The sequence below is a fragment of the Pelodiscus sinensis genome, chromosome 2 (genome assembly GCF_052426305.1).
Source record: "Pelodiscus sinensis isolate ZL-2025 chromosome 2, ASM5242630v1, whole genome shotgun sequence".
Lineage (NCBI taxonomy): Eukaryota > Metazoa > Chordata > Testudines > Trionychidae > Pelodiscus > Pelodiscus sinensis.
The window spans coordinates 240,016,030-240,038,109 of NC_143053.1; the positions used below are offsets into that span (position 1 = coordinate 240,016,030).

At 42.0% G+C, this 22,080-nt stretch overlaps 1 protein-coding gene across 5 annotated transcripts in view; it reads left to right on the forward strand.

The window, feature by feature from the left end:
- The window catches only part of DIP2C (DIP2 acetate--CoA ligase C (putative)), a 524,374-nt gene that overhangs the window by 183,301 nt on the left and 318,993 nt on the right, over positions 1-22,080 (forward strand). The gene's annotated exons all lie outside the window — the stretch shown is intronic.

The following is a 22,080-nucleotide window of genomic DNA, read 5'->3' on the forward strand; positions in this document are numbered from 1 at the left end:
AATTTAGAGATATGTTTTCCTTTTATGCAGAGCCATTGATTTGATACAACAGCTGAGCTTTGAGAAGATTTGGGCATTGTATCAGTAATCACTGGGTTCAGGGGTGATGGGCTCTTGCCATATACTAGGGGTTTTTAACCTTTTGTAGCTCTGATCAGTCATATGACTGAGGTTCATATAGAAAGATCAGTTTCTTACCAGAGTTTGTGTGCATTGAGAAGGGAAGAAAAAGGAGGGTTATAATTTGCTGTGATGCAAGAGATACCCTCGGAGTCCCCAATTCTAAATACAAGTCTTTGTCCTAAAGGTCAGGAAATGAACCAGTTTTTCCTCTAGTCTTTGAAAAGAATATTTATTTGCAGATTGACTCTATATACAATTATGTGTAAGAAAACAATTGAGCCATTATTGACAAGGCAGGCACTGAAAAATGCTATTGTTTTTTTCCCATGACTTCATTTAACAATTCATTTTGACATCTGTATAGATTTTTGGGTGGCCTGATTTGTAATCAAACCTATAGCAACTATTTTATGGTACTTTTTAAAATTCATACATATTGTGAATGATGTGAAAATACTACTCAGTGATTGGCTTAATATAGCGAAAGTTCAAACTTGGAACTATAAGATTATAACACTTCTTTTTCTTTCCTTCTCACAACAGCCCCAATACTTGCCATTCCAAATTACTTCTTCAACAATTAAAAGAAAGCAGCAGTTTCTGCACCATAGATGAAATTTATTTGGCATAGAGAGAAAGGTATCAGTACTAGCCTGAAAGCCTGGATTTACTAATATATGTGTAATGCAGACAGGCAGAATCAAACCTGGGATTTCTCCAGGTTAGTTCATGATCCTTTACAGCAGGGGTCCTTTCAGAGGTGGAGTGCCGAGATAATAATTTGATGTATGGGGCCGAGTACTGGTGATACTTTCTAAAGTTAATAATAGTTCTACTTACAGCAGCTTCATTAATAAATAAATTACGATGCAGATCTTACCTTTTAGTGCGGGGGCTGGCAACCTTTCAGAAGTGGCATACCGATATTCAATTTATTAATGGATCTGTGTGCTGGGGGAAGGAGCTGGTTGGGGAGGCAAGGGCTGACTGGGTATGGTGAACTTACTTTCTGAACTAGCTGTAGCTAGGGAGAATGGTTCGATTTAAATTATGAAACAGATTACCGGTAAGTGTTTTAACTTTCTTATGTTAGGTTATCAAACTTCATTTTAAATCAAAATATTATGTCCAGCACTAAAGGTTTTGATGTTTTCTTTATTTATGGCAGGAATGGGGAACATTCTGGGGGTCGGGGATCACTGACACACAGAAAAACTCACTTGGGGACCACACAAGTAAGAAGCAAAAATCCTCAACCCCCCCCCCCAAAACCTCACTGATGTGGCCCCAAACAGAGACACCTCAGTCCTCTGGTGCTCCTGCCCAATAGGGTGAGGGGAAAGGGACAGGGAGGACAGAGGTTCAGGGCATCCCATAGGCCAGATTTACTTTTCTTGGGTTCCAGTGGATTTTATGTGCCCCCTTGAGCTCTGGGGTGGGGACAAAAATGGGCTAGTGAGTGAGATAGGGGTATGCAGGATCTGGACAGGAGGTGGGGTTTTGGAGGGGGTGAAGTCGTGAGATTTGGATGGGATGTAGGGTGTCTGGCCGGGGTGGGGGCAGGAGTGGGCTGGGAGTAGGGTGTCTGGCTGGGGGATAGGAGAGCCAGACTCTGTGGCTGGTCGGGGGACAGGGGGAGGAAATGGATGAGTGAGGGAATGTGGGTCTGGATGTGAGGAGGTGGGAAGGCACTCGCTTCTTTTTGCACCATGTGGCAGGCAGGCATGGTGCAGCAGTGGCAGCAAATATGGCCTCAGTGCAGGGTCACTGGTTTGCACAGAAGCTACCAGCACAGGGAGCAGCCAAGCAGGAGTCACTTAGCTCCTTGCCCAGTTGCTCGGGGCAGCCGGCAGGCCAGGGCAGCAGGCACAGCACCTTCTGGCGCAGGCTGAATGCCAGGCTCTTGGCCACGTACTGCAGCCCCTCTGGCCGCAGGTGGGCCAGCCAGGTGGAAGCACTGAAAGCCTCTAGGGCTTCAGCCATGTGATTGGTGTGAGCCAGCATGTCCCTCTGGCACACACAGAGGTCCTGCTTGGACTGCGGTTGCTTAGCCAGCTGCAAGCCGTTTGGCTCCATGCCACCCTCTCCTCTCACAGGCAGCTCCAAGGTGCAGAGGGTCCCCTTGAAGGAGGAGACAGCATGGCTGGACCTGGGGCCCTGTGCAGCAGAGGCAGTCCCTGGGGGGAAAAGAGGGGCTATGCAGCGCAGTGGTGAGGCAGGAGATGCAGGGACTTGCTGGCAGCAGTGCGCACTGCAGCCGGCTTGGGGGCACCTCTGAGTGCAAAGCCTCTGTGCATGCAGCCTAACCAGCTGCTGGGGAAAGGAAAGGGCTCTAGTAGTAGGTTAAGCTGCATGTGCCACTCAGAATTGGCGTCTGGAGGTTGTCAACCCCAGCTCTACAGCTTGAGCTGAAAGTCAGCTGGCTGTCAGCTAAGGCTGTAAAGCACACTCATTCTTTCTTGCTTCTTGCCAGGAGTTCTGGTAAAGAGATGGATCTTTATAGCCTGGTCTGAGTCATGTGACTGTGATCAAAGCCCAAAAGGTAAAGAACATGATTCTAGGATGCATTAACAGGTGTGTTGTGAGCAAGACACGAGAAGTCATTCTTCCACTCTACTCTGCGTTGGTTAGGCCTCAGTTGGAGTATTGTGTCCAGTTCTGGGCACTGCATTTCAAGAAAGATATGGAGAAATTGGAGAGAGTCCAGAGAAGAGCAACAAGAATGATTAAAGGTCTAGAGAACATGACCTATGAATGAAGGCTGAAAGAATTGGGTTTGTTTAGTTTAGAAAAGAGAAGACTGAGGGGGGACATGATAGCAGTTTTCAGGTATCTAAAAGGGTGTCATAAGGAGGAGGGAAAAAACTTGTTCATCTTGGCCTCTGAGGATAGAACAAGAAGCAGTGGGTTTAAACTGCAGCAAGGAAGGTTTAGGTTGGACATTAGGAAAAAGTTCCTAACTGTCAGGGTAGTTAAACACTGGAATAAATTGCCCAGGGAGGTTGTGGAATCCCCATCTGTGGAGATATTTAAGAGTAGGTTAGATAAATGTCTATTAGAGATGGTCTAGACAGTATTTGGTCCTGCCATGAGGGCAGGGGACTGGACTCGATGACCCCTCTAGGTCCCTTCCAGTCCTAGTATTCTATGAAAAAAATCTCTGATATATGGCAAGTCAGTATTCACTGAACTCAGTGGTTACTGATACAATGCATAAGGGGCATGTAAAAATAGAGAAGTTGCCAGAAAGTATAATCCACAGCTCCTGGAGAGACCCCGGAGATCCATGTACAGGTGGTGTAGACTGGACAGCCACTAACCCCAACATTTCTCAAACTGTTAAAAATAAAGGACATTTTAGGCGTGCTGCTTTACCTACGGAAGATTGAAGGGCAAGCCAGAGAGCACTGGGCCCTCATCTTCTGTAAGGAAGGACAAGGTGAGCATCAGAGCCTGTCATGAAATTGATAGAGGCATATTTTAAATTCTCCTCCAGTTCAAGATTAGAGTAGGAAAATCGGCAATGTTTTAAACTGCATTAATTAACCAATTTATCTAATGAGTTGATTTTGCACTTAGTACACAACAGGGTAAGTTGTATTTAAAAGATTAGTGAATTATTAGTCTTTTGTGTGGGACCCCTGTGTTAGGGATATCATGTGAGGTCATAGCATCTTACTCTGATAGGACATGGTCATTGATAAGTCTCAGATAAGTAGCCGGGTTAGTCTGTATCTGCAAAAACAACAAGGAGTCCTGTGGCAACTTAGAGAGTAACAGCTTTATTAGGGCATAAACTTTTGTGGGTAAAACTTACTTCATCAGATGAATTGGAGTGGAAGTTACAGAAGTATATATTTCCACTCCAATACATCTGATGAAGCGGGTTTTACCCACAGAGGTTTACTCCCTAATACATCTGTTAGTCTCTAAACTCTGGTCTACACTGGTGTGGTCTATTTTGAAATAACAAGCGGAACGTCCACAATAGTTATTTTGGACACTACATTGCTGATATTTCAAAATAACTACTCCCCAGAGTCATTCAAAGTAATTACTCCCCAGTGCTTCCTGGGGCTTTAATTCACAGTAGTGCACCCACATTAAGGATACATCTACATAGCAGGGCTAACGTTGAATTAAGCTATGCAACTTCAGCTGCGTCAATTATGCAGATTATGTTGATATAGCTTAACTCAGCTTTTGCTGCTGTCTACATAGTATGAAGTTGAAGGAAGCACACTCTTCCTTCAACTGTCCTACTCCTTGTAAAAAAGAGTGCTACAGGAATCGGAGTAAGAAGTCCTCCAGCTTGACATTATTTTGAAATAATGGCTTGCAGTGTAGACACACATTTTGTTTTTTCAGAATAATGTCAGTTATTCCAAAATAATGCTACTGTTTAGACCTAAGGGAGCCTACCTTAGAATAATTTTGAGGCTTCCCTGTAGTGTGGACATACTATTTCGAATTAGTTATTTCTGGAGTTATTGTTTCAAAATAAGTTAGGTGCCATAGGACTCCTCATTGTTTTTACTGTCATTTATAGGCAATATGATCTTTGCAAAATAATGCAAAACATGATACGGAGTCAATCTGGAGCTATTGTCTGTGTGTTACTAAAATTCAGCATTTTTCTGTTCCGTGAAAGTGTGGCAAAAATTCAATATTCGGAAGCGGGAGCACAGACTGTGGCCTGTACAGACACTTACATCCATGAATAATTTTCTGCATCTGCATAGTACAGATTGGATCTCATATTTGTAAATGTGATCTGTATTAAGGTTTTATTTTACTGTTACATTTATTTGAGAAATTGTATGGACAGTTGGTTCTGTCTGGGAATACAGGCTCATTTCATATAACACTGAGCAGCTGTCAGAAAGTAATACATTTTGGTTGCTACCAATCTGGGATTAGAGTTGAGCCATTGCCCAAGAGTTGAAATGCTACACATCTTATTACCTACTCCCCTGAGCCATCCAGTCACCCATGAAAGTATTCCTTCTAATGTGGCAGATGATTACAGGTATGAAATAACTGAGTTAATATCTGCTATTTTTAACAGTTGCTGTGTTTTCCTGACATCTGGTTCATGCATTTTTCCAATGGGAATGGTTTTATGAATGCAGGTATTGAGTTATTTGTTCTAATCTCAATCATAGGGATGCAATAAGAGATTTTTTTCCAGTTTTTATCCCATCCATCTGCCAGTGATGCAATGTGCAGTTTAGCTAATATGATAATACAGATCGGACCTCTCTGGTCTGGCACTGTTGGGACAATGACAGAATTTACCAGACCAGGGAAGACATCCCCCGCCACCTGCCTGGTGCCAGCTGGCCTCCTGCCTCTACTCCCTCCCCAGCCAGGCTGTCAATCATGCTGCCGCTGCCCTTCCGACACTGGGATGCCATGGGCTGCAGGGGTCTTCTGGCCCTGGCACTAGCCTCACGCTGTCACAGAAGGTCGGGTTTCCCTGTCTCTGCACTGTCATGGGTGGCTACAGCTCTCTAGTCCCTGCCTCTGCACTGCAGCATGCTGCTGGGCTTCTCCGTCCCTCAGTGCCACATGCTGCGGGTAGCCAGATTTCCCTGGCTCTGGTTCCAGTCCTGTGCTGCCACAGGCAGCTGGGGTTCTCTAGCCTCCAGCTCCACCCTGCTGTGAGTGGCCAAGCATCTCCAACCCCAGCACTGCCGTGGGCAGCCAGGGTTCCATGACCCCGGCTCCAGCACTGCTGTGGGGCTCCTCCAACCACTGCTGCCTCCAGCCCTGACTAGCTTGTTGGTCCTCCTGCCATTAGGCTCCCGGACTCTCTGGTCTAGGAGCATCTGCCTGACCACAGATGTTGCCGGACCAGAGAGTGCCAGATTTCAGAGGTCTAATCTGTACCTTAATTTCCCTTTTCCAAGTATATAGTTTTCCTTTTGCATCCCTGGCTTGAGAAATAGCTATCATCATCTTTTACTGATTGGTAAATCGGCTATGCAGAGTTAGAATATATGTACGATAAGCCAGAGTGTGCCTCTATTTTCTAAGCAGAACTACTCATTGTGATGATCTGGTTAGGTCCTGTGATGGTGTCTCCAGGTATAGCTAAAAGGGGAAGGAAATGGGATAATGTCATGGAAGAAGTCTGCTGTCATCAGTCAAGTCAGGAAGAGGTGAATGAGGTTGTGGTGGGGTGTACCAGCCCCACACTGTGAAAGCTGAGTCTAATCAGGCTCACCAGGCAGAAGAAGCCGTGCCCCTACAGTCCTGCTGGGCATTATCAGTATAAAAGCCTCGAGGAATGCTCAGTCTGGGCTGGCTGCTGAGGGGGAAGGTTGTACTGTCCGAGCTCCTGCCAGTGAGCTGCCTGAGAGACCAGAACGGGAGGCTAGCCAGCGGGGACTGGCCAGGGAGGCTTCCAGCCCAGCGGGGGAGCAGCAGATGGATGCTGCAGCAGAGGCCAGCCAGTAGAGACTGGGCATGGAAGGGACTGGGTCGGAGGACGCAGATGGGGAAAATGCCAACAATCCTGGACAGGGTAGGAAGTAGCCCAGGGTGGGGAACTGGAGTTGGGCAGACATGTTTCCGGTGGACTCCCTGCTGAGCTAATGGTGGGACATGCCCACCACAGACAGGACCCTGGGATAGGACCTGGTGGAGAGGGAGGGCCAGGATCCCTCTACCCACCTTCTTATCTCGCACTACTATTACTAATTTGGCTGCTAAGACACATTGCCCTGGGGAAGAGGGCTTTCCTAGAGACTCTAGCCGCTAGGTTTCACTGCCCTGGGGAAGGGGTATTGTTAGAGACTCTGGCCGCTGGGCCACATTGCCCCGGGGAAGAGGGGCTCTGGGGTATAGCTGTATCTGTGTTGCAGAAGATGCAGGGTGTGGTGCCAGGAGACCTAGGGTATTCAGGGAATTATAGCTTAGTCCGCCTAACTTCAATACCTGGAAAGATACTGGAGCAAATAATTAAATAATTATTTTGTAAGCATGTAGAACCTAATAAAGTGTTAAGGAATAACAAGTGTGGGTTTGTCAAGAGCAAATCATGCCAAATCAACCTAATTTCCTTTTTATGACTGTCAAGCAGATGGGAGGAAGGAGTAGGTATGAAATGTCTTGATTTTAGTTACGTGTTTGATGTAGTCCCACAAGATACTGTCATAAACAAAACTAGTTGTCTAGATAAAATTACTACAAGGTGCATGCACAACTGATTACAAGAGTCTCCAAAGAGTAGACATCTGTGATTCACTGTCATACTGCGAGGGTGCATCTAGTGAATCTTGTAAGAGCCAATTTTGGATCTAATACTATTCAATATTTTCATTATCAACGTGGATAATGGTGTGAAGAGTGTGCTTATAAAAATGTGCAGATGACACCAAACTGGGAGGAGAGGATTACATTCAAATCAACCTTAACAAACTGGAGAATTGGTTTGAACTCAAAGTGTAATTCAATAAAGACACATGCAAAGTACTTCACTTTATGATGGATACATACAGAGGAAGGCAGAGAGAGGCAGCCTGGCTTGAAGAGCAGGGCAGGGAGGGCTGTTGAGCAGGGAGGGAGCACTCAGACTATCTCAGTATAGAGCCGTGTTTCCCCATTTTATCTGGCCACAGAACCCTTTTAGACTCAAAAGAATTTTGTGGAACCCCTAATACCAATCTTATACATGGAGTTGAAAAAGTAGACCAGAAACAAGTAAGGAATAATAAACAAATACTAAACAAGGTCATGAGATCAACATTTAGTTTAAATGCACATATTTAAAAACAAAAATCACATTTAATGTGTACAAAAAATAAAGCTAAAAAACTAATATGCATTAAATAATTAATATTTTTTTAAGTTATAAAATGTTACTGCAATGGAATTTTCTCATGGAACCTTATTTTCACTTCGCGAAATCCTGGGGTTCCGTGGAACACCATTTGGGAAACATTGATATAAGAGCCAGCGCCCTGTACAGGCTGGGTAGCTCCCAACAGCTTCTGGTTTACTGGCTCTGGGCAAAAGCCCTCTCAGTTTGAAAATCACTATGCTAAATGGAAGGCAGAAATCTGGGGTGCACATGCCCCTGCATTTTGCCCATGTGTTGACACTGGAGGATACATATGCATGCTCACCCGGGACACTAAAATGCTTATTTATGGCTCTGTCTTAACAAGTATGTTTTTAAAGAAAAATTACATTTCCTTTTCACATGAAAAAGTAATGTGTACACAAATGCTAGCCATTAGGTCGGAAATAGCTTCAACTCAAAAATTCTGGCTGGAAACCATTAGGAAAGAAGTGTTCTGTAGTATCAATTAATGCATTGTTTTTCTTTTCCTTTCATGTTGCTAAGCTGGCCAAGAGATAAGAAGCCAGCTGTATTCCATCTTGTCAGATGAGTTAAGTCACTTTGTGGTACACTCGTCATCTGGAAGATGAAAAGTCCATTTCACTCTATTTGAATTTTAGCTCACATTTTCCTGGTCATGTTTGTCTGCATTAAATGTTCCTGCCTGCCATGCATATTGAACGTGTGTTCAGATTTGTAAAGAAATACGGCATTCCCTTCTGTTTAAGACTATAGAATAGGCTTAAAAACAAGTTGTAGTCAGCTTGTAAGATAATTAAGAAAGACAAGGATGCAACAGTTAAATAATTGTCCTTAGATAATGTATCTTAGTCATTGTAAGTCGTCTCATTTAGTGCTAGTGGTTTCCTGTACACTGAAAAGAGAGCATGCTGAAAATTTCAGGGTTCTGTGGGTTCAGTTTGATAATTATGATAGCTGTCTTTTGATTTATTGGTTGAGTTAGAGGTGGAGAAATTGGTAATATTGGGTCTCACCTTCAACTAGCAGGATTTGTGTGAGGACAACAGGTGCTGAAATATGCAAGCAGGGTGCAAAGACACAATCCAGTCATCACATCACTGTGTATTTGAAGCAGCCGAGGAAAACTTGTGGGCTCCGGGCTGACTTTGCTATTGGAAGGAGAGGGGTTTGGACCCATGTAATATTATGCACCCACTTCTTTTAAAAGGCTCTTGTGCATGTCTGTGTTCTTGTGGTGAAAGTGATGATGCAGAGTAGACAGGGAATGACAGTTAGCCACAGCATCTCTTCAATCCAAATGTATGCGGAAATAACAGCAATTCAAGTTGACTCTGTCAGAGTTAGCACTTTGCATGTGGAGACGTCCCTTGGGGGAAGTTCACCCAGTCAGCCACCATCATGGAGACCAGAGGAATAACATAGTTATTAAATCTTTCTGTGCATTGCAGAACTTGAGAATCCCATAGCCTCTACAGATATGAAGTAATTATGTTGATGGGAAAATGTCCTCCGTTTGGCATAGGGTAACCAAATGCACATAGATGTAGCACTTCTAGTGTATATCTCCCCTAAAGTTTCTTATACTACACAATTTGGTTATGAATATGATCTATTGTTATTCAGGAAAACATATGTCACTTTTACAATATATCCTCTTTATGGAAAGTGTTGCCAGCTATTCATATACACAATTAGTAGAACAACTAACTTGTAAGACCCATGCAAAGTTTAATAACATTGGAACTGATTCAGTTCCCAAATAGGTGTAAATAGTACAAAACTCTGTAAAAGTAATTTGAACCCTACCCATTTGAAATAGTGTAAATGAGATTAGAATCAAGCACTTGGACTACAAAGTGAATAGATGGCTACTATGATTTGTTTGTGTTTTAGTAAACTGTATGAGTAAATTAATTTAAAAGGAATCTGTTTAGGAAGACAACATGGTCAGTTTAACTCTTGTGTGTGGGAGTTTGAGAAGGATAGATGTTAACCCCTGGATTGCTGACCTGGTTTGGATATCCAGGATATTGGTTACATAATTTATTGCAGCTTAATTCATGTCAGTTAAAAGTTTGGTTAGAACATTCATCCATAGTTATTTTTCCTCTGTGAAGGTATCAGACATCTATTGATGAGTTCCTTTTTTTGTTTTTTGTTTGGAAGAAAAATAATTTTGTCTATTCTTTTTACCGGTAATTCAATTGTTAGTTTAAAGATTTCCCAATTTTGATACCAGGTTCTGGTTCTTATTTGTTTTGTTTTGTTTTAGTTTTTTTGGTTTATCTCTTTTCCTAATGGATAAACTTGTGATAACATTGTCAGCAATCAACAACATATAACATTACCTATACCCTGAGTCATGCAGAACGCAATGCTATACACAGCCTCCAAAACAATCCTAACATCATAATCAAAGAGCCTGACAGTGGAGGCGCGGTAGTCGTCATGAACAGAACAGATTATGAACAGGAGGCAAACAGACAGCTCACCAATACTAGAGTCTACAAGCCTCTCTCCTGTGATCCCACTGAAGAATACCAAAAAACTCTGAAACAACTGCTTATGAAACTCCCTGATGCTGCTCAGGATCAAATTTACTCTAACGCCCTCCCGAATCCCCGATTAGGAGCTTTCTATCTGCTACCTAAGATGCACAAATCTGGAAATCCCAGACAACCCATCATCCTGGTGGGATGGGATGCATGATTGGAATGTTGGTATGGAAGGGTACAGCTTGCTCAGGAAGGACAGACAGGGAAAAAAGGGAGGAGGGGTTGCCTTGTATATTAAAAATGTACACACTTGGACTGAAGTGGAGATGAATGTAGGAGATAGCTGTGTAGAGAGTCTCTGGGTTAAGCTAAAAGGGGTAAAAATGAGGGTGATATCATGCTAGGAGTCTACTACAGGCCACCTAGCCAGGTGGAAGAGGTGGATGAGGCCTTTTTTAAACAATTAACAAAACTATCCAAAGCCCAAGATTTGGTGGTGATGGGGGACTTCAACTATCCAGACAGATGTTGGGAAACTAACACAGCGGGGCACAGGCTATCCAATAAGTTTCTGGACTGCATTGGAGACAACTTTCTGTTTCAGAAGGATTTCAACAACTTCCACCCCAGCATCAACCTCAGCCTGGACAGCCCACACAGGAAGTTCACTTCCTTGATATTACAGTACAGTTAAATAATGGACAAAATTCCACCACCCTATACTGGAAACTTACTTTCATGTTTTCATGCCTTCATGCCTCTGGCTTCCATCCCAGACACATTTCTCAATCTATTGTATACAGTCAAGCCCTAAGATATAACCAGATTTGCTCTGATCCCACAGACAGAGACAGTCACCTACAAGATCTATATAGAGCATTCCTAAAACTGAAATACCAACCTAGAGAAGTGCAAAAACAGATTGACAGAGCCAAAAAAATAGCCAGGCATAAATTACTTCAAGACAGACCCAAAAGAGAAAACAACAGTATTCCACTTGTCATTACCTACAGTCCACAACTTAATCCCCTCCAATGCATTATCCACAATCTACAGCCTATCTTGGAAAATGATCCCTCACTCTGAGGCCTTGGGAGGAAGGCCTATTTTCACTTACAGACAATCCAGAACCTGAAACAAATTCTTTTTGGTAACCGTGCTACACAGCCACATCATAAGCATCCAGGAACCCAGCCCTGCAATCAGCCCGCATGCCAACACTGCCCACATATCTATAGAAACAAGTTAATCACTGGAGCCAACCACATCAGCCAGCAAATCAGAGGCTCATTTAACTGCATATCCAGTAATGTGATCTATGCCAACAATGCCCCACTGCAATATATATATTGGACAAACTGGACAGTCCCTATGGGAAAGAATTCATGGAAAGAAAATCAGATATCCGTAAAGGGAACCTACAGAAACCTGTTGAACACTTTAGCCTGACTGGACACACATTAAGGGATCTCCAAGTTGCTGTTTTTGTTACAGACCAATTCCAGAAGCCAAAAACACAGAAAAGGATTGGAACTACAGTTCATTCACAAGTTTAATTCTCATGCTAATGGTTTAAATGGAGATACTGGATGGCTGGGACATTATCAACCAAACAAACAATGAAGATGCCAATGGTTCTGTATGTCTGTATAGAATATGGTTTTAGTTCTCTTCCTCTCCAATTGCTAACTAACAGTTCTTATTTGCCTCTTTTAACTATCTAGTCTTTAGGTGCTAATAGACTATCTGTTGTTTTCCAGTTACATACATATTCAAATTTCTCTTTGCTACTTATCTACCCTCTGCCTCTTTCTGTTCCCCCTCCCATTTTTTCCTTCTCTTCTCTTCCCCCCCCCCCCCCTTCCTCCCTCATTTATTTTGGTTCTGGATATCCAACACTCTGGTCATCTGAAGAAGTGGGCTGTGCCCAAGAAAGCTCACAATACCCTCTACATGTTTGTTAGTCTTTAAAGTGCTACCAGACTATTTTTTTTTAAGTTTTTCTTGTGGGTTAGGAAGATTCTGTGGGACTCCTCACATAAAGTATTTTAACAAAAATGAATCTGTGTCTTAAAACCAATGGAACACTGACTAGGACAGTGGACATCTGGTTAACTAAAATCATGCTGGACTATGGTTTTGGCTGGACTAGAGAGGTCCAATCTGTGTACAGCAGCTTATACTTGAGTTATTATTTTTGTTTTCAAACATTTATTTCAAACACTGTCATTTTCCTGACTGCAAGCTACTGACTCCTAAAGAAACTGACTGTATTTGCAGTCATCAAAAGTTGGAGAACTGTTTGAAAATAGATGCAAGTATAATGAACTTTATGATTATTATGCACCATGCTACTAATTTTGTTAATACTCTACATAGTAAATATTACTGCAAGTGTTATAATTTGAAAGTGATATTAGCAAATATACAAGTATCACTGTTCACAGCAGCAGATTTAGTAATTCAGTCTAAAAATAATCAAAACATGCAAAGCACTTTTTTCTAATCTGCTTAAGTTCAGTAAAGAATGAAGACAAGTGTATATTATTTTTGTTATTGAGGCAGCCAAAACTCCAAAATAAATAAATTGCAATGATCTTCATATGTACATTTATGGTTTTTTCCCTACAGTTAATTAAGTATTTTAGGAATAATTCTCAGAGTGGCCACCAGCTAGAGTTGGTGGCTGCACTCCAAGGCCACCAAAATATGTTGTGACATCCCCTGGTATAGATTGTGAATACCGAGGTGCATTGAGTTACTTCTATCCCTTGTGTTCTATATATACATACTCTTATGTAAATAACATCAATAAGAGAATAGTCTGAACAAGGGAACATGCTCCATTTGCTCATTTATAGATGTGATTAATTTGGTTTTAGCAATAGCATGTCCACCACCATAGTACTGTCATCCCCTGAAACATGTATCAGGGATACCAAAAATCATTTGATTGGCTTTAAAATCATGTACTTATGTAAAAATAATAGATTTGTTTTTAGTTGCCTTCTGCCTTTTTGAGCCTTTAGAATACACTGGCGTCAAATTCTGAAATTTTTCTCCAAAGCTATGATGGCTGGAAAATTACTTTTTCTTTAAGAATGAAGGCTAACTCATCACATACACACTTGAGTCCATGAGTTGTGGTTTCAAGAAAAATTATTATCCTGAGACTCATGACAAAATCCTGAGATTTGGCAACACTGACACTAACATTTTCAGTGGTCGTGTTTTCATTCCAGTTTCAGTAACTGTACGGTTTTATTAGCAATTCTGGATTTAATTTGCATTGCTATGATTATAATATAATGGGAGAAAATAGTTTGTTGTTGGCTTTTGAAATGGAGAAACTTTTGTGATAAGTCACTTGTTGTAGACCTTCATCTTTTTTTTCCCTATACCTCTTCATGGTGAACATAAGTTGTACATAAGGTTACACACTTCCTTTCTTATGAAGGCCCATTTTTAGTACATCTTTTGGCCTTTATTGCTTTTTTGTTGTCTGACATAAAAGACCAAAACTGATGTATGATTCAGTTATAACGGCTGGATGGACAGGATGCTGGCAATAACAGATTTTTTCTTAGCAGAAATTCATTCCTTCTCTGCAGATGCTAGTTAATTTCTTAGCAGATGCAGTTAATGATGCTATTTATTTTAATGTTCTTTGAATAGAAATAAAGTATGGTTTTGCTCCTTGTTGGCAGATTTTCTTCTAAATTGTACCTTCTGGGGCTGCTCTCAGGAGACTTTTTTTTCCTGTTTGGCTTAAGTTTGAATTAAAATCTCCATCAAATGGATACCTTCCACACCAGTTTCCACGTGCTAAGTGAGTTATGCAATGGAAAGATGGAAATCAATGCTGAGCTAAGAGCTTATGAGAATTCAAACTATACATCCAGACCAGGCCTAATTGATTAATTTCCTGTTTTAGATGTTTCTTTTTCCCCACTCTGCAATATTTAGCAGGCTTTTGGTGTGGTTGCCACGAAAACATCCTGTATGAGTAGGGTGTGTGTGTGTGAGAGTTTTGGGAAGAAGAGTGAGAAACAAACTCAATCTGAGGTTACAAATCAATAATTCAAGGGTGGATTCATTGTCTCTTGATTTATCAGAAAAGGAAAAGGCTCTCCAAGGTCTTTTTGAATTTAGAAAGAGCATTATATATCCAGGCAAGTTCACTCGCTCAATGTGTGAACTGAGGATAGAGAGCACTAGAGACCCTATATGTCATTCAAGTGTTCACCTCAGGATCCTGTAATCATATTTTTCTGCACAGTAAGTGCCAAAGAAAAATGGGAAAATACTAGAATCTAATTAAGCAGCATTTCCATTTGTGTGCTATCATTCTTTTTCCTGTAGATTAAAGAGCATAAGAAATCAAGTGTTACTAACTCCTTCAATCATGATATGAGACTCTAAGGGCGGGGCGGGGGGGAGGGAGGAGAAACAGAGTAGAAGTTTTAGATCTTAGGGTCACAAAAAAAAGTATTGAAAATGTGAATACTACAGGCTCAAAAACCAGAGGACAAATAAAACAACCACAAATGTATTCTTTTTTAAAAGCCAAATTTATAATTTTGGAGGGATATCATGATTTCTGAATGTTTGGGATTAGCAATAGAACATATTTATTCAATATGCAATTTCTACATTATTGCCAGCACCAAATGTTCAGTCAGGCCTCATTCATTAGCTTGGCTTAAAAATTGAGATGTAAAAACTGGAAGTGTCGAGTTCTTTTTATTTGCCTTCTAAGTTTTGAGCCATTAGTGTACACAGTTTTTGATTGTGACCATCAGGACTGGACACTTTCTATTTTAAAAAAGTAAGGTGAGATTTTAAGTACAGATGTTAAGTAGCAGTTAATTAGCTCATCGAGTAGTCAATGGAATTTCCATCAACTACTCAATTAGTCAATGGGGGAAGGTGCCCGTTATCCCCACTATGGCTCTGTGGTTTAAATGTAGTAGGAGTCTGGCAGCCTGGCGCTTACTACATTTAAACTGTAGAACTACAGCCGGATTAGCTCCAGTGGTTGGCAGTCCCAGTTTACGCTGGCTCTGGGGTCTCTGCGTGTCTGCCTTCCCCCAGCCCTGCACTGTGTATGCTGTAATGGGTGGGGAGCCAGCTTTTAAACTGGCTCTCCCCAGCACTGGCACCTGTTCCACACCCGCAGCAATGGGGACAGGGGGCCGGGGGGGGGGAGAGGGAGAGGGGAGAGAGGAAGCGAGTAGTCGAGTACTGATTCGACTACTTGATAAGACTAAGCTTATTGGCTAGTCAGCTACTCAAGTAGTCGCTTACATCCCTAATTTTGTCCTGGTCACTCGTTTCAGCAGTTGAAGCTTCAACAAAAATATCAAATATCAAGAAACTAGATGTATTGTTGTGATAAAATCTTGAACTTTCAACACTCTTAATTAAAGTAGACTTCAGATATCATAAAAGGGCCTTCTGTTCTACGGCTTTTATTGTATTTGTTGAATATATTAGGTGTTTTCCCCTTCCATCTGCAAATAAGTTGGAAAACCAATTTTATGTGCCTTTTCAGTACTTTTTCACAATATGCTCCAGACAGTAAAGTGTACCTTGTTGCTCATTATGAGACTGAGTGAGGTTTAGGAATCCAGTGGAAATGGGAATTTAAAGGGTAGAAATACAAACCCCAAGCCTGGTTGTTTCCATCCAGCTTACTGGCTTACATTGCTATTTCACAACCTTAATTATAAGAATTATATTTTGCTAGTAAATATTGGTTATGCCAAATGCTGAAACCTGAATGGTTTGCTCAACAAAATATTAAAATATTAATCTAATTTTAATACTGTGTTTTTAAACACTTTGAAGAACCATATTAGATCTAAACGGAACTCATGTACCTTCAGACAACTGCACTCATCTTGTTCAGCCCATCAGTAGGAATAGTCACAGGGTAAGAAGCAATCTTTACTATGAATAGATTAATTACATTGGCATTTTGGAGCCAAGTTGAGGAGGCTGAGTGGTGATGTCATGTATGATGGTAGAACGTGCATTATGAGCAGGGCTCGACAAATCAGTGAATCCACTCGCCCGTGGTGAGTAGATTTTAGCTGGTCGCCCTGTTTACCGGCGGCGCGCATGTGCTATGTGGGTCTTGAGCATGCTTAGTGCGGGGCTGGCGAGTAGATTTCACTGCGGTTTGTCATGCCCTGATTATGAGAGACCAAAAAGCAATCTGCTCTGATGTTTTTGTAGACCGTTCTAGTAGTCAGAAGATCTTGATTAATATTTTTAAGCTTTACAAATTTGTATAAAACCTCAGTTTACAATTTAGAACAAGCATTCAGACTGCTGGCTCTGGACAGAGCTTTGTCAAAATCACTGGCGGTCCAATACACACGAGTCCTGCGAAGCACTGTGAATTGCAGGATTGTGGCCTTTATTAGCAGAATGTCTTTTTGTGATTGATCAGCCCTTTTTAAAGCACACTATTAATTGGCTTACAGTCGTTTCACTTCCAGAATAAAATATATTTCAGCAAGGCCATTTCCACCCCTATTCAGTTACTGAGAAATTCCAAGATGTTAATTTCACAGAGTTCAAGGCCAGAGAAGATTATTGGATTATTAAATCTTGACCTGCATATCACAGGCCGTTACAGTTTATCCAGCTACCCCTATATCAAGCCCCAAAACTTTGACTAGACTGGAGCATTTCAATCCTCAGGAGGTCAAACTACGTGCTCTAAATGCGACCTATTGCCACTAATGTCAGAGGCCTCTGCAATAGCCAGATATGAGTCATATGAGTTATACATAGATGAGCCCAGAAGGCTAATTGCACCTCATGCCGCAGAAGAGTGACCTCATTCAATCCCCTAAAGCAGGGCTACTCAACATGCAGCCTGCGGCCCACGGTGCAGTTTGGGTTTATGCGGGGCTCTACACATGGCCCACGGGTGGGATCCTTTGAACATGGCTTCCACTGGAAACATGCTCCACAATGGCAAGGCATCTCCCAGGTGGGGTGGGTACTGAAAGACACAAGTGGATGGGCTGGCTGGAACAGATGAGTACAGGGTGTCGGCGTCTCTAGCCCCCAGAGAGGAGGTGCTGGGAGCACCGGAGCATCGTGGGAAGTGCTCTGTGGTCATGCCCATCAGTGCGAAAGAACCTATTTGCATATATATTTGCATGTATATGTAACCACATTTAAGTTGTGGCCCTTGGCATGTGCTGTGAGTATCGTTGTGGCCCCTGGGGCTTCCGAAGTTGAGTAGCCTTAACCTAAAGGTTTCTGCACCAGCCAGTTATCTAGAAAGAGGATTTTCTGTATCCCCTTAAAGCACTTGTCAATTCAGATACAGATACCAGTGGCTAATCTCTGATGTTTATGCATATTCTGTAGATTAAAAACTGTATTAAATGGATTGTTACTACAGTTACTCACACACACACACACACACACACACACACACACACACACGCACACACAATAATACAGCACACAAATACACTGAATATTATTTTTTATTTAAAAGCTTCAGAAGGGTAGCAGAGTTAGTCTGTAACTGGAAAAACTTAAACAACTAATAGTCTTGCAGCACCTTAAAGACTAACAAAATATGTAGATGGTATCATGAGCTTTTATGGGCACAGTCCACTTTTTCAGATGAATGGGCGTTATTAAAGGTCCACTTTGTAAATAAATTGGGGATGGGGTGGGAGAAGAGAGAAGGGGAAAAAAGGAAAAAGAAATAGTCAATTAGAATGTCCATGTTACGTAAAGCTGATAGAGAAAGTGCAAATGTTCTTAAGTACCCATTGTTTGGTTTTTTATGTCATTAGGATGTGAAATGTAGAGGGCCATCCATCCAATGTCTTTATTCATATCTTTGTGTTAGGAATCAATCCTATAAATGAAGTTAAGTTCTAAGGCTTCCCCTGTGTAGTTGGCTTATGGAATTGGCCTGAAACAATACCGGGACTTTAATGGATCTCAAAGTAACGATATGGGTAAAGTTTAGGGCAATTCCATAAGCCAGCTATGGAACACTGAATGGAAGTTTAGGTTTAATGTTCTCACTAAAGGGGTTTATAGTCGACATGTGTGTAGCAGCTAATTCTTTTGTGCATTTAGAAATGAGTTTAGATGTATCAGTAGCGTCCCCACCGTCATGAAAGTTTTCTGAGTTGTAGTTTTCTTTTGAATGCTTCAATTCTGTCATTCTGGGCAATAAAATTAGTGTTCCCACCTTGAATAGTTTTACTCAGCTTATTCATTTGACTGAATATATCTGTGAAGTAACCTAGGGTGGACTTTTGTCGACAAAACTATACCTGCGTCTACACTACCGCTGAGTTCTGTCGACATAATGTCGACAGAACTCAGCAGTTTTGTCGATGCTGGTAAACCTCATTTTACGAAGCATAACGCCTTTTGTCGACAGAGTTCTGTCGACAAAAGGTGTTATTGCATCTAGGGGTACGTCTAGACTACAGGCTTTTGTCGACAAAGCAGCTTGCTTTGTCGACAGAACTGAATGTAGTCTAGACGCTCTTTGTCGACAGAAGCTTTGTCGACAGTATCTGTCGACAAAACTTCTGTCGACAAAACCCTGTAGTCTAGACGTACCCCTAGTTGTGCCAGCAACACTGGCATTTGGCAGAGTCAATTTCCTTATCAGCTAAGAAAGTACATATCTCTTCTTTGAGATTAAATGTATGGGCTAGCAATCTACCTCAAGATAGCCACTTCACCTCTGTATGCATGAGCAAGGGATGGTGTTTTGTACCCTTGTCCTCACCACATTCAGCAGAACAACTGGAATTTGTTGCTCTGGAATTAATAAAATCAACAAGTGTTACTGCTGAATTCAGAACACTATGAAGACCCGGTTCAAAATCTTTTGCAGCAAGCACTTCTCACTTTTCACTACAGTATAAAAAGCAGCGTGTCAAAATAGTGTGATGTGCAATGGCTTTTATTTTGCACAACATTGGAATGCTTTCCAGTCATTGCTGCACCTCCATTAGTGCAGACCCCAGTGTGATTAATCCAGCTGATCTCTGCTGAAATCAGAGTCAACTAACAGTTTAAAAATGTCATCTAACTTTTTTGTTGTCTTGAGCTCTTTGCAAAACAAAAAGTCTTCCTTTATTTTCTTGTTCCATACATATTGAACGTCAGCACTGGACATTTCTGAAATGTTGTGGATTCATCTAGTTGGATAGAAAACCATTGTCATGAAGCTAATCAATACACTGAGAAACTGTCTTCTGACTAGGGTTGCCAGATGGTTTAACCAAAAATACCGAACACCTCCCCCCCCCAAAAAAAAACCTCAACACTGCTGAGACTAAAAAAGGGGGAGACCCCAACAATTACTAAGAAAAAAAATTTAAAATACAAAAAAACCAGCATGGCCTCGTTAAGGCCTTTGAGGCTTTTTTTGACGGTGGCCATTTTATTTTCTTCCTCCTAGCCGCAAGACAGCTTCCCTGTGGAACTGGGGCGGCGGGGGAGGGGGGGGGCGCTGGGTTGGGTTGCTGAGTGTCATAGGATTGCCAGGTATCTGGTATTTTTGCCTCCTGGCAGGGGGCAGAAATTAGAAAATACCGGACATTTTAGGTGTCTGGTATTTTCTGATTTGTTTTTATCAGACAGGAGGCAAAAATACCGGACTGTCCGGGTCAATACCGGACTGTCCGGGTCAATACCGGACTGTCCGGGTCAATACCGGACTGTCCGGGTCAATACCGGACACCTGGCAACCCTACTTCTGACATAGTAATGATCCATCATTTCACAATGGCATTTTTGTCAATATGTGGCCCTTCTCAGTTCCAAAGGCTGTCTTTGTTATTTCAGTAACGTATGGCATTAACAAAATCTCAGTGATTGTATGTACTTTTTTTGTTTTAGCAATTTTCTGTGCCACTATATAGGATGACCTTAAAAGCTTTTTATCTGAAGTAGTTGTGTCATTATTGCTTTAGTACTAAACAGTTCCTTCACTTTTCTCTGAGAAAATGAATGGTGCTTACCCTGATAGAAGTCATGTTTTGTAATTAAACGCCTCTGTAATTTGGAGGGTTTCAAATATTCATTGGGCAGTACTTGTGCACAAATTATACACTGTGGTTCACCAGTTCTGGAACAAAATTCAAATAGCTGTCTTTGTATTTGGTAATTTTGCAAGGTTCATAGAGGCTTTGTTGCTTACTCATATCACTTCCCTGGTGATCTTCAGCCTTTACTGGTGTTGAAGGAATTTCTGTGTCATCGCTTGGTGGGTTTTCTTGTTTTAAAGCTTGTGGCTAAATTAAAAATTAATCCATATTGATATTTATTTAGACTTACAAAATTTTTGTCTGTGATGTATTACTTGTCCTGCCTCTGTTGAAATAGATCTTTTACAACTAATAAAGGGAGCTAGCTAACTTGTAAGGCTGCTGTTAGACTCTACCTGGGCTGAGGCAGAAACCAAGGAGTGAACCCTTCCATGCAAATTTTGAGGGCAGAACCGGATCTGGGCTAGAAGGTGTTGAGGCTGACCAGGCTGGTCAGGGGCTGATCTGGAAGTCTGAATTCCACCGTCTAGGTAGGAAGCTATGACTTGTGGGGCAGAATGTTGGCCCACGGGGCAGAGGATTTCAGCCTCTGGCTAGCGTTAACACTGCAGCTCCCTGCTTTAGTTTTAGGCTGCAGGACTTTGGAGCTTGGGACTTTAGTGTGGGCATCCCAGCCGCAGCCTTGCCAGGGTCAGGCCTTTGGCCTGTGGCTCCTTGCTTCAGCCAAGTGGAAGCAAAGGGGTTCAGATCTTGAGCCTATGACTTCCTGCTTTAGCTTCAGGCTGCACTAGGGATCCACGTTTTGGAGCTTCATCCTCATAGCTCCTAGCTACAGCTCCTGGGAGCTGCTTCACAGCAAAACTGGGATTTGGGGCTTCAGCGCTGCAGCTCTTGGCAACTGCTCTGCCCCACTCTGGCAGCAGGGGTTGGGGCTTCAGCCCTTTGGCTCCTCCTCTGAGGGAGACATTGGGGGTCCAAGTTTCAGCTGTGGTGTCCTGCGGATCTGTTACTGTTGTTAAAGTTTTGGAATCTAGACACAACACTAGAACAGGTCAAACATTCCATCCGCCAGAGGCCAATGGTACGTGTGTGCTTAAGCCACTATAACACAAGCTCATTTTTGTGGCCCCTCTTTCTTTAATATAGTTGGAATAAATAGGCTGCAGAGACAAGCTGATCCGCAACCAACCAAATAAATAAATCTTCCACCCAGAAGCTTTTCTCCTCAGCATTTATTCTTGAGCTCCCAGAAACCCATCTGATAACAAAAGAATTAAAAATTTTCTGTTTAAACAGTAATACAAATTGCTCAACTCTGGCTATGCACACAGACTACTATAAACTCTGAAGTGCTGCCTCCACAAGGGTCACCATCTCTTCTCAACATCTGTGGGGTTTCCTGACTTCCCTCTGGGTACCTCATTAGGCCTTCAGTTTCCAGATCTGTTTCATTGTATGTGGTATACCCGGGGAAGTTCCATGAAAGATTCCTGCCTGGTGAACATCAAATAAGGCCTCTAGAGATATATTTGTTGTTTAAAGTAATATGATGGATTGGTAATGTCTTCGTCAC